This window comes from Pezoporus wallicus, unplaced genomic scaffold (genome assembly GCF_028554395.1).
Source record: "Pezoporus wallicus isolate ANWC-B61680 ecotype Strahan unplaced genomic scaffold, APGP_CSIRO_Pwel_v1 contig_6783, whole genome shotgun sequence".
NCBI classification, from domain to species: Eukaryota; Metazoa; Chordata; class Aves; order Psittaciformes; family Psittacidae; genus Pezoporus; species Pezoporus wallicus.
In genome coordinates, this window is record NW_026637555.1 from 1,439,967 (window position 1) to 1,451,786 (window position 11,820).

An 11,820-nucleotide genomic window follows, 5' to 3' on the forward strand; every position below is an offset into this window, starting at 1 on the left:
TCCTTTTTACCTCACCAGAAACAGCCCAGCCATCTGTGTACATGGTGTTCCTGCTCTGCCTGCAGCTGTAGTAATCTCTGTAAATGAAGGAAAAGAAAAATGAAGGGTAGGTTTTGCAAATGTGATTGTTGAAATTCAGAAAAAAGTTCCAATGAAGATAGCCCCATCCCCTCCTCCTCACACACCTCAACCACAAGTTCAGATTTGTTCAAGTTCTGGCTTTTCCTGAGGCCTCATTCTCCATTAGGAAGTTTTATCCTTTCTGTACTAATTGTTTATACCAGAGGTAAATCCTCCCAGCTGCCCATGAGGAAGGAAGAGGTTCCCACAGCACTGCTATCTCAGCGAGCACTGCAAGCCTCGGGGGAAGAGTTGAGAGGAACATACACGCTGCATGTCAGGACCACATTTCTCTCAGGCACCAATGATTTGAGCTTTTAATTATCTTCTTAGATATGTCAGGACAGGTGACAACATCACAGGCAAGGCTCACAGTTCTCTGCTGGCATTGCAGCAGCAGTAAAGCTAGACTGCAAAGCTGTGGGGGTGCCTGCAGATAAATGAGCCCATGCATCCCAGCCTCTCCATGTGTAGCTGTTTTCATCCCTGGGATTCCACAGGTCACATTGGCCTCAGCAGGTCAGTAATTCTGCCCTTGGTATCCGTGTTTACCCATTTCTTTTGCATCAAAAGGATGGTTATAGCAAGCCAAATGATCCCTGCTGTGCTGGGGGAGGCATATTCAGTTTATCAGAACTTGAAGGTAAAGGATAACCATCATCACAAAATCTGGCTGTGCTCTCAGCTGCACCAGGTTCATGCTGTAAGCTCTGCTCCTGTTTCCCCGAAGCTGAGCAAAAGTTGGGCAGAAAGAGTTTCCAGCATACTTCAGGATGAACATGGGGCTGCAGCTGCACTCCCCAGCTACAGCCAGCTGCTGGCCCAATGCAGGAGCTGGCTAAATACTATGTGCTGTCACTTGTGTGAAGGGAAGCATAGGGGACAAGCAGAGCCAGCCAGGGCAGCTCTGCTCTGCCCCAGGGCTCCTGTGCAGGAGAATCCTCCATTACTCTGCCTGGGCAGTGCTTTGGCCTCTTTCTGCTGCCTCAGCAGATAAAGCAAGCTACTACCTGGACCAAAGTGCAAAGATTTAGCCTATAAAACTCAAGACTTTGATTAATTCCTTTCCTTTTATTATTTTTCCCTTCACAGATGTTAACATTTTACAAGCAGTTATATGCTACCTTAGTGAAGTGCAAAGAAAATAGAAACCATGTCTGAAGTTTCACAAAGGATAAAGTAGAATAGCATGCATTGCTTTAATGCAGCAATCAAGATTAGATAAGGAGCATATGCCAGTGCTGGATCTGGGAAATTAGCAGGAATGCAAAAGACATTTCTAGCATGTGTTTCTGATATAAAGTCACTTTCACTCAGAGGGGAAATACGTTGTGCACTAATACTGATGTTTTCTTCCCTGATCCATCAGGTGAAAACATATTGGAAGAGGCAAGATAATACTGTTTCACCAACAGCACAATTTCCTTCTTGCTAGAAGTAAATTTATTGTGCCTTCTCCTTCAAAACTGATAGCATCCAGCATACTCCCATTTACCTCTCACTGCTTCTGTCAGCTGACATCTTTCTATAAACAGACAATGATTTAAGATCTCAGCAGAAATTAAATCCTTTTGCCTAGTAGAGGATGGCAAGCTTTGAGGCTGTGCAATCTTGATTATATAGATTTAACATGAAAACACACCACACATCTAAAACTTGCTTCCTTTTTTCCAAAACTAAACAATTCAGGAACATGGCTGCTTTCATCATCCATCATCACAATAATGGTAATGATGAAAAGATGCATTAGCCACGCTTAAGTTATTTACTCAGAAAAGTAAGCTTTAATATGGAATTACTATAATCAAATTTGGAAACTCAAAAATGAAGGTTTTCATGTTACAGTCTGTTAGCTGAAATGTGGCAGCACAGATGTACCTAATAGTTCAGAGAAATCTGGAGTCCTTATTGAGACCTAGAAATCCCAGTCTCAATTGCATTAAATAAGCAGTTTTTCACTGGGAATGTTGTGGGTTTGCCAGTTGAACTGACAAGAGGAAAGGTTCGTTTCGACTCCTGAGCAGCTATGCAGAATTGATGGAGATGTGGATCCAACAGGCAGGGAGTGCCCTGTCCTCTCCTCCTCTGGAGAAGCTCCACTCTCCCTCTGTGGGAGTCTGGCAAGATGAGCTGTCTATTTTAGGGACTCAAGTTAAAGCTGAACAGGATACAGCAATAATGCTCCTGTAGATAAACCAATATCCTTTGCAAAGAGTGGCTGATTAACTGGACCATTCCTGCAATTATTTCTGCAATTTATCCAGTCATATCATACACAGCCTCAGATGTTTTGCAAACTCAAGTGAGATGTGCAGTTAAACAAACATAGGTAGGTGTCTATCCCAGCAGTGCAGAAATGACTACCCCTCAGTCAATCCTGTGGCACTGCTCTTAGACTATTCCTCTCTTTAAATTCCCACTTTTATTTCTATATTATTCTTAATGCAAGAAGCAAATTACTCCCATAGCACATGGGATTCCACAACACAGTTATTGACCTTGCATATGTGATGCTCACCTGATGCTGGACTGAAATACCTGACCTCTTCCTGTTGCCTTCCTGCTAAAGGGAATCACAATGCATTTTAATAAGGTTGTATACTCCCACATAGTGAGGGAAAACATGGTGCTGCTCTTGTGTGTGTGCATCTTATAAAAAGAAATTCTTTTGTCAAAGAAACCCTGCAAATTATAGCCTAAGGCATAAAAAAGATATCTAGATCCTAGCTCAGATTTAGATGTGAACACACTGTGATCAAAGATCTTGGAACTAAAGATAATTACACCCTACTGCAATGATCATTGCTGCTTTAAAAATAAATCAGGGTGGTTAGAGTCTTTTCACTGAAAGCATTTCCAAGGGAAAAATGGGAGCTGGATCAAGTACAATTTTAGGAAACATGTTATTTTTTAACTATTAAAATAAAGATTAGAAATTTCCAGGCACAATCTGGATTTTTGTATTAATTAGATTTTCACTGAAAAGAGAGATAATGTTGGCATTTTGTTACCTTTTAGAAATCTCCCACGAACCACTTCAAGTGAAAAATATTTAAGCAGAAAATGTTCACTTAAAAATTTTGCAAGAAAAAAAAAAATAGAGCTAAGAAAAACCAAAAAGAGTATAACTGGAGAAAACTGAGCTTCTAATTTCATAAAAATAGGATTCGCTTTTATTTGTAAAAGCACAGGTTTTAAACAGACATCAACCTAGCCTTTAAATGTGTGAGCCCAACACAATGTCACCACTATGACCGTAAGTACAGTCACTGCTAGGACTGACTGGTGACATGCTAGGACTGACTGGTGTTGAAGTGCTCACATCTCAGCACGTGAGTTAAGGAAATGATTGCAGTCACGCACAATGCCCGAGTCTTATAAATCAGATGAATGGAAATCAAAATCCCTCATTGCTGTAAGCAAAAAATTACAGGGATAAATTCAGAAGCTATTTTTGGATTTTCAGTATTCCTATGCCATTAATCCCTCTCTCTGTTTCTCCCAGTATTACCATATTAAGTTAATAAGCCTATAGGCAGGAGAACCATCACCAACAGACTCTGCTGGTAACTATTCTAAATAATTTATTTCAATTCTGAGAGTAATCAATATATGGCCTGATTTTCCTAGCTGTATTTTCTTGTATGCATAGGAAATGCAGAGAATTTCAGTGGCCATTTCAGAAGCCTTTTTAAAAATTGAACACTAGAGATCATATTTTCCAAACCTGCCCAGTCTGTCTCTTCTAATTAATGATGTGGTGCACTAAAATAGATTGCTGTGTATTTTGCAAAGTGTTGCTTGAAGTTTGACTTGTATGACTGCCATTGGCTGTTGCCATGAAAACTCTAAATTGTTATAAAAAAAAATAGATGTCTGTACAGCAGAATATAAAAAAAATAGATGTTGCCATGAAAACTCCAAATCATTATAAAAAAATAGATGTCTGTACAGCAGAATAAAGGCAGAAGTTGCAAATAACATGCTGAGAAATTAATATGCCTAAATAAGCAACCAAAGATTGCTCCTCCAAACTGAGCTCCATCCAAGACAAGAAATGGCACTGATGAGTTCTTGTGCCATTCTCTCCTCCGCCTGTAGCTCAGCAGCAGAATTAGCACCAGCACCTTGCGAATCTATTTAGCAGAAGGGAGAGCAATGAGTCATTTTGCAGAAGTCAAAAATCGACCAGCTGAGAACAGCTTTTGATCACAACCCCTTCCATGGCCCGTCCCTGGCTGTGGGCCACTGGCTCGCCTCAGTGTCCCTTGTGAGAAGGCCAGTGGCCCACAGAAGCTGGCAGCTTCCACAAGAGCAACGTGCAACTGCAGATGCTTTTGCTGGTGGATCTATTCATAAATGAGTTCTCTTTAAAATCGTCCAGCTGCAGAAACTTGGCAAGGGGGCTGCTCCACAACACAAGCACTAACTCAGCTGTCACTCTGGATACAGGGCTTTTACACAGTGTGACATTTGCACTGATGGATGATGTACCCAAACATGGTGTCTATGTGATAAATGCATATCAGTGAGTAAGCACATTTCATTCCTAAGCAAAAAATCATGCCTAGGAGAACAAGAAATCAACAAACACATTAGGGATATGAAAGGTCATAGGAGGAAGCTTTTATTATTAACCCTTTAAATACTGAGAAGCTGAAAAGAGGAGTCATTTAGTCAGTGTATGGAGAGCTAAAGGTTTCCACTGCCTTCTTCCTTCCCATCCATACTAGCATCTAGCAACAGTGTATGCAGTGATTTCTGGTATTGCAAAACGTTATAGGTCTTAATGTAGGCAAGAATCACTGAGATCACTACCTGCAGTAGTCCAGCTCTGTCTGGCCTGTTGGTTATAGCTTTAGCTTCAGCCACTGAGCCATAGCATACAGCAGAAGTGTAGCAGTACTACACTTTTATTGGTATACATGATTTAATGCAGTGGTGTTTTATGCAAGCTACCCTCAAAGGATGGGGGTAAGCTCTGCTCGGTGAAACTTTGTCTGTCACTTGCACTACATGATCAGTGACCCACTGACTCCTTCAGATCCCTCAGGGTTTGTTCCACCACCACAGCCCATGTGCCTGTGTGCCATCCACTAAGCCACTGTTTGGACACTATTGCTAGGGAATCCTGATGTTTTTTTTTTTGCTTAGGTTACAAGGCAAAGCTTCACATACAGCCAATGCCTCTCTCTTTCCGTATTCAAACACCCTCAAGGCCTCAGTATGGTGAGTTACCTCTGTTTCTGAAACAATCATCTGCCATGTTTAGTTCACCACTGCATATTTTTCTGATAATGTTTCTTCCTGCAGATCACAAAGAGAAGCCTGGCTTTCTACAGCTCTCCTAAATTCCCAATCACCGCAGGTCACCTGTCCTTTTCCTCCCCTATTTTCTCCATGCCATTTCAATGGCTTCTTAGGGAAAGGCAAATCCTCTCCCTTCCCTCCATCAGTGTGTGGTCTTCCTCCTCCTCATCCTACTAGTCAAGGCAGGAAGGGAGCAGGGGACCAGCAAAGCGAGGGCAGAGCTACTTGTGGCACAGGAGCAGCCCTTTCTGCCATGTGCTACACCCCAGAAAGGTCTCTTCTGCCATTGGGTGGTCCAGGATCCATAATTTGAGAAACACTGACAGGGAGAAACAAGCTTTCTCTATTCCAGTCCAACACCATTTGGTGTTTTCTCTTACAGGCTGTTCTCTCCACCTCACTGCACAGAGAAAACACCCCAGAGTATCCTGTTCAGAGCCACTTCCTTGCCCTATATCCCTGTGGATGCAGCTTCTGAAAGGAAGCATACTCGGCAAGGATGGAGTGCTTTTGGGAATCATTCCCAGCATATGGAGACTGCATTCTGCAGCAAGCAAGGGCAGTTCCCTCAGCAAGTGGAAAATGGGCTTCACCTCCCTGTGGTCTCACTGTGGTTTGCTTCCCTTGCGATATTATTTTTGAACAGCAGGCAGGAGCTCTGTGTTTCTTGTTCTGTTTAGTAAATCCAGTAACCAAACCTGGCCCACTTCTGGGTGGTCCTCACAAAATACCAGAAAACCACGCCAAGGCCATGTGATATAATAGTCATAAGAAATACAGGGATTGCTTTGACAGATACCTCAAAATCAGTTTTTCAAGAAATGGGATGTTTCAACCAATGTGTCCATTCCATTTGGGTTCCCCCCTCCCTCCCTCCCATTCCTTTTACTTATTCAATGCATTTGTTCTTCATTCTGGTAAGCCAGAATTACCAGCCTGGAAAATGAAGGTCATTGATGCATGGTACTTGACTTGGTCTTAGGCTGGGAGACGTTACACTACACAAAATGCCTTCCAGGTTAAAGAATTCAGATCTGAATTGCTAGGCAGGCTGACTGCTTTCATGACCAAGAATAAGAAAGTGAGATGCAAAAAGCCAGCCATTAAAGCCCAAACGTAAGCATGGTTTCCTTTTATTTTCCTGAATACTTTGTGGGTAAAGTTAGTGCTGAAGGACTAATCTCTGTGCACAGGGCCAGCCTGAACCTTGCCAGGCACTACGCCTGCCCGCAGACCTGGCTCTGCCAGAGGACTTCACTTGCAGCAGCAGCCGTCCCACTGCGGGGCCCCTGCACTCGCCTTTGCCAACACACTTCAGCCATGGCTTCCAGTGCCTGCAGTCCAGCTCTGCCCTCCTCACTGACATCTGCCCCAGCTCCACCGGCATCGCTGCCCTCCTGCCTCTGCAATTGCTTTGGAACGTATTAGCCCCCAGGGTGGAGATGGGTGGTGTGAGATGGGCCTAAAAAAAGGAAATACTCAGAGTCCCTTCTGCCCTGAGCAGATATGGAACCAGGAGGAGAGGCTGCTCACAGACTTACTCTGCCATCTGGTCCCTTCCAGAACCAGAGGCACAGTGGATCATCACCCGGTTCATCTCCCTGCACATTTGGGGTAACCCTAAACATGCTTAACCTACAGGGAAAATAAACATTATATTTCATCACTAATGCAATCCTTCACAGCTACCAACTATCAATGATGTTAGCACTTAACTAACATTTTTTTATCCACAGCTTTTTACAACTGTGCTGTATATATTCAGTCTTTTCTGGAGAGGATGGGAACCTAAGTCTCTCCAGACAAAGGGGGCAGGCTAGCCTGACACTGGAGTAAATTCCTGTTCTGATATCAATCCAATTAATAATTTCTTGGAGCAGAAAGGCTCTCCCCTTCTTAAGGGCCTGATCCAAACTACATTACGTCAGATTAACTTTTTTCCTTTCTTCAGTTGACTGTGCAACAGTGCCTAATTGGGCATCTAAGCTCTTATTTGTCACTGCCCTGATTTAATTAATTGCCATAGGATTAAAAATACTGTTTAATTCATGCTCACATTAGTATTCATCATTCTTGTCTCTTTTCATAAACACAGGCCCTAATTCAAGCATCATAATTTTACAGAGCAAACATAGCCAAAAATGTGATAAAAGAGAATTTCATGATCAGAAGTTGGCTGATACAGAAACATAGCACAGCAACACAACCAAAGCTGAACAGTGTGATTGATTTTGCTTTTTCTTTACTCCCAGCTGCTACTATTCATGCTGCTATTTATGTGAAATCTGTCTCTAGACAATGGGATCCCATGGAGGGAGCAATTGGTGGCAGGAAGAAGCAGTCTGCATTAAAGGAGATACACATCCTCCCTCTCATCCTGGCATGGATATACATCTGGATAGACAGTCATGGCACTCCTGGATCCTCTGTTATTTCCTCATGATTGAGGAACCCAGCTGCTAAGCTGCACTTACAGAGATGCTCAGGGTTAAACCTGCACACCCCAAACCTTCATCCCACAGCCACCTGGCCCTTCCCAATCCTGCTAGCTTTCCTTTGCCACATTACTTTCTCACAGAGCCACCTCTGCTCTCGCAGCATGTAAATAAGGTAGAAAAGGCTGTTCTCCTTCAATTCAATTAGTGAGAGAAAATGATCTTGTGGTTAATGAATGGGGTGGAGATTCAGGAGATGTGACTTCAGTTCCCAGTGCTGCCACATGCTTCCCACACAACCTTAGCTCCTCACACAGCCCTGTTGCACTCACTCAAGCCAAAGGAGAATAACAGAGCAAGTGTGATTTCAAACAGCAAGCCCAGGGTGCCAAACCCACCAGTCATCAAATGACCTGGCACTAGTGACACCAATGCGCTGCTGCCTGCATGCAGCTTTGTGCAGTTGGGGTCACAGACTGAGCAGAGCACAGTGCGGCGCCATCCCTCCTCTTCAGCAAGAAAACTGCACCACAGTATTTTTGACTACAGTGATTTAGTGTCTGTTCCCTGGCACTGCATCAGACTGAGCCAGCCAGGGCACAGGGAAGCTGAGGACAAACTGTGATGAAGGGGGCATCACTCTGAAGACAGAGAAAGGTTTGTATAACTGCAAAGGCAAAAGGTCAAATCCTTCATTAAAAAAGTCTGTAAACAATTAAAGTAGCCATGAATATGGGAGGTATGAGCGCAGCCATTAATACTTAGGGGAGTGGAGGAAGGAAGACAGAGAGATGAAAGCCGAACACCTTTTTGAACCACAGCCAAAGCTTTATCAACCATATAACTAAGAGAACATATCCTGCTCAGCGAGACACGTATTCACCCTGTTTTATTACATTCTGTTCTGTCCTCAGTCATGATGGATCCTGCTGAGACTCGTGTTTAACAGCTCCTTCCTGGAGCGGCTCGAGCAACAACAAGAAAAAAGTATTGTGAAAGTCACACCCCATTGAAACTGCATCCTAAAGGGAGCTGGCAAGCGCAGTAATCGCCAGGATGACTGTGAACACCAGGGCCACGCTTGGCTCAGAGGCTGCTGTACATGTTAAAATTAAAAAGGACTTTAAGCAGATGCAAAGAAAGTGGAAATTAGGGACCAAAGTGTAGGCACAGGAGCGATTCATCATGCCTGATAAGAAGCCATTAGGCTGAATTTTGATGGGAGCAGAACCTGTGGAAGCCAGGCTTTCTAAGCCAACAAATGCAGTGTAATACCCAACTCTTTTCAGATAATGGAAAACTGCATTAACCTTGTAATGCTTCCCTGGTGACTCTATCACATTCACCCTCTTACAAGCCTCTCTGCTACTTTTCTTTGCACCCTTTGATTTCTCCAGATGCTGATTTCTATTCTCTGGGGCCTATGCAAAATGCCTTGATACAAGAGATCAGAATCCAGCCTCTTGTTATTTCAGCCAGAACAAGATTTCTGGCTTGTTTTAGCCATCAGGAGAGCCTTGACATGCTTTGACTTGACTGCACCAAAAATGTAAACAGCAGCGCTAAGTACAACAATTAACATTGTGTCTCTGCAGATGTTTGTTTCCCTTGAAGGAGCTTGGAATTTGAGTGGGGAAAAGCCGGGTAGGCAGCGAACAGAGGCTAATGCAGTCTGGGGCAAACTTCCCAACTGCAGTTTTATAAACAGCTCAGGCTGCTCCCCTTTCTATCAGTGATGTCACTCCCAGCCTTATAGCGGGCTGTGGCACGGCTATCCATCATCTGCCAGCTGCTGTTCCTTCCCCACTGTATAGCAGGAGGCACATGGTGTGTGAAGGCGGACAGAGTCTTGAAGCATTTCAGCTTCATGTGAATGGAAGCCAATAATCTCCAGATTCCCTGGATTTTTCATTAAATTATCTCACCCAAGTCTGTAGATAATGCCGTCTAACAGTTGTAGGTTATGATTTCCAAACAGCAAGATAACCTTCATCATCAAGCAAAGGCAAAAATGCCATTAGCAGATAGTGAGGTGATTTAACTCAACCTAGCCATTTGCTCACAAGTCTGAATTCGTGTCATCAGATGTGATGAAATGAGTGTTTTCTTAGACAGATATGGACAACTAACACAGCACAGAACTCGGCAATCTTCAAAGGACTCTGAGTTTTAAATTCTCTGGCTAAAGGCAAACATTTGACTTTCTTATCACTTTCACTCGAAGGATGTGTTTTTGCAATATTACATCAGCTTCATTTGCCAACAGAAGAGGCCAAAAGGTGACATCCAAGAGATGAACGCTGCCTTCACCTACACAACAGTAACCCATCAGCTGCGCTGGAATTACTCTGGGTTTCCAGTGAAGGACTTGACAGCAGGACCGTAACACCCTGCTAGAACATTTCTTGCATCACCATTGAAAGAGCTCTGTAAATCCTGCACTTTACAGTTGAGATATTTCAGATGAGAGCTCAAAGTTGAGGTGATCAAGCAACCAGCAAAGAGGTGACCAAACAGTGAACAGTAGGACACATGCCTTCCTTCCCCCATCCAAAAAATGTGTTAAGTTAGAGTAATACTAAATGCAGAGTTATTCTGTGTCTAAAACCTATTATGTCTGCAGTTATATCCCTTTGTAGCATGAGAGCTGGAGGCTTTGGGACAGGACATATTATTTAACTGGTCACCTGCATTTTCTCACTCTCTTCTCAAGTGACAGCAACTAGGGTGTTTTTGTATCCACCTTTAACCTGTTTCTGACTCAATCCTGCATGATTCCTTGTGGTGCTGCTGTCATCCATCAACAGGCCATGAAAATCAAAGCAAATCTCATTTTCTTTGGAAGCAGATGCCTTGTGAAGAGGCCTCTGTCTGTTTAGCAGCATGGCAGACTCATTCCTCCTGCAGTCAAAAGGTTTTGTGTTTAGTGGGGTCACACAGTCAGAAACTGGCCAGTTGAATACTCACTGAAGAACCTCTGCATAAGTCTGATGTGACTTGACAGGACAGAGAACTACCTTCAGCATCAGGTAGAATATTAGCATATCATCTCTCACTATTCAAATACAGCCAAGTGGTTTCACTGCAGTACATTGTTATTATATACAGCAAACGCTGCTGCATCAGTTTTTCTTTCCTGCAATGTCTCATGGGGCTCACAGCAAAAGCAAATGAAGTGAGCAAAGAACGATCATGGGCATTGGACTGCTTCAGGCATAGGAAAGGCTGAAGGTGACTGACTGCTTTATGCAATGCATGACTACAAATCCTGAGCTGGTTGCTTGCCACTTTTCTACTGAGATAAACAAAACATGCCACTACTCAGTGCATGTAATTTTCCACAATGCCATGAACTCTGCAGGTGACAGCCTGGGCAAGGGAACAGAGCCAGCTCTCTGCACACAGGCTGACTGGATTTCAATAGACAGTAGTGACAGATGTGGATATTTTTCAAAGCTATCTGTGTACTGGAGGATTTGAAATGTTTCTTACCTGAGGCTACCTGCCAATAACTACTATTCTTTGCAGCTGCAAACACCTCCAAAATGAAGGCCAAGTTCCAACTGAGCCTGATGTTCTAACTCCACATTTAAGGTATGTGAAGAATTCAATCAACCTACTTGAGCATCTTGTTGAATAAAGATGAGTTGTTTTTTTGTGCCCATAGTTTCTGGACAGTTGTGCCAAGCTTTCTGCTATACCTAGCCAAAGACTTGCCTAAACCCAGACACACCAGTAGGTTAGTGAGGTTGAGTCATGCCAGTGTCTCCACAGTGACATTAAAGACAGCAACACTCCTTGCATCACAAGTAGCCATTTCTGTAGCTTGAGACAAATGGATCAGCTAGTAATACCTAGGCAAGGATGACCAGAGGGATTCTGCCCAGAAGAAGCTAAAGAAAAGCAGCCGGGCACAGTGCATTTAGCCATCCCTAACACTTACCGAGTGCATCAT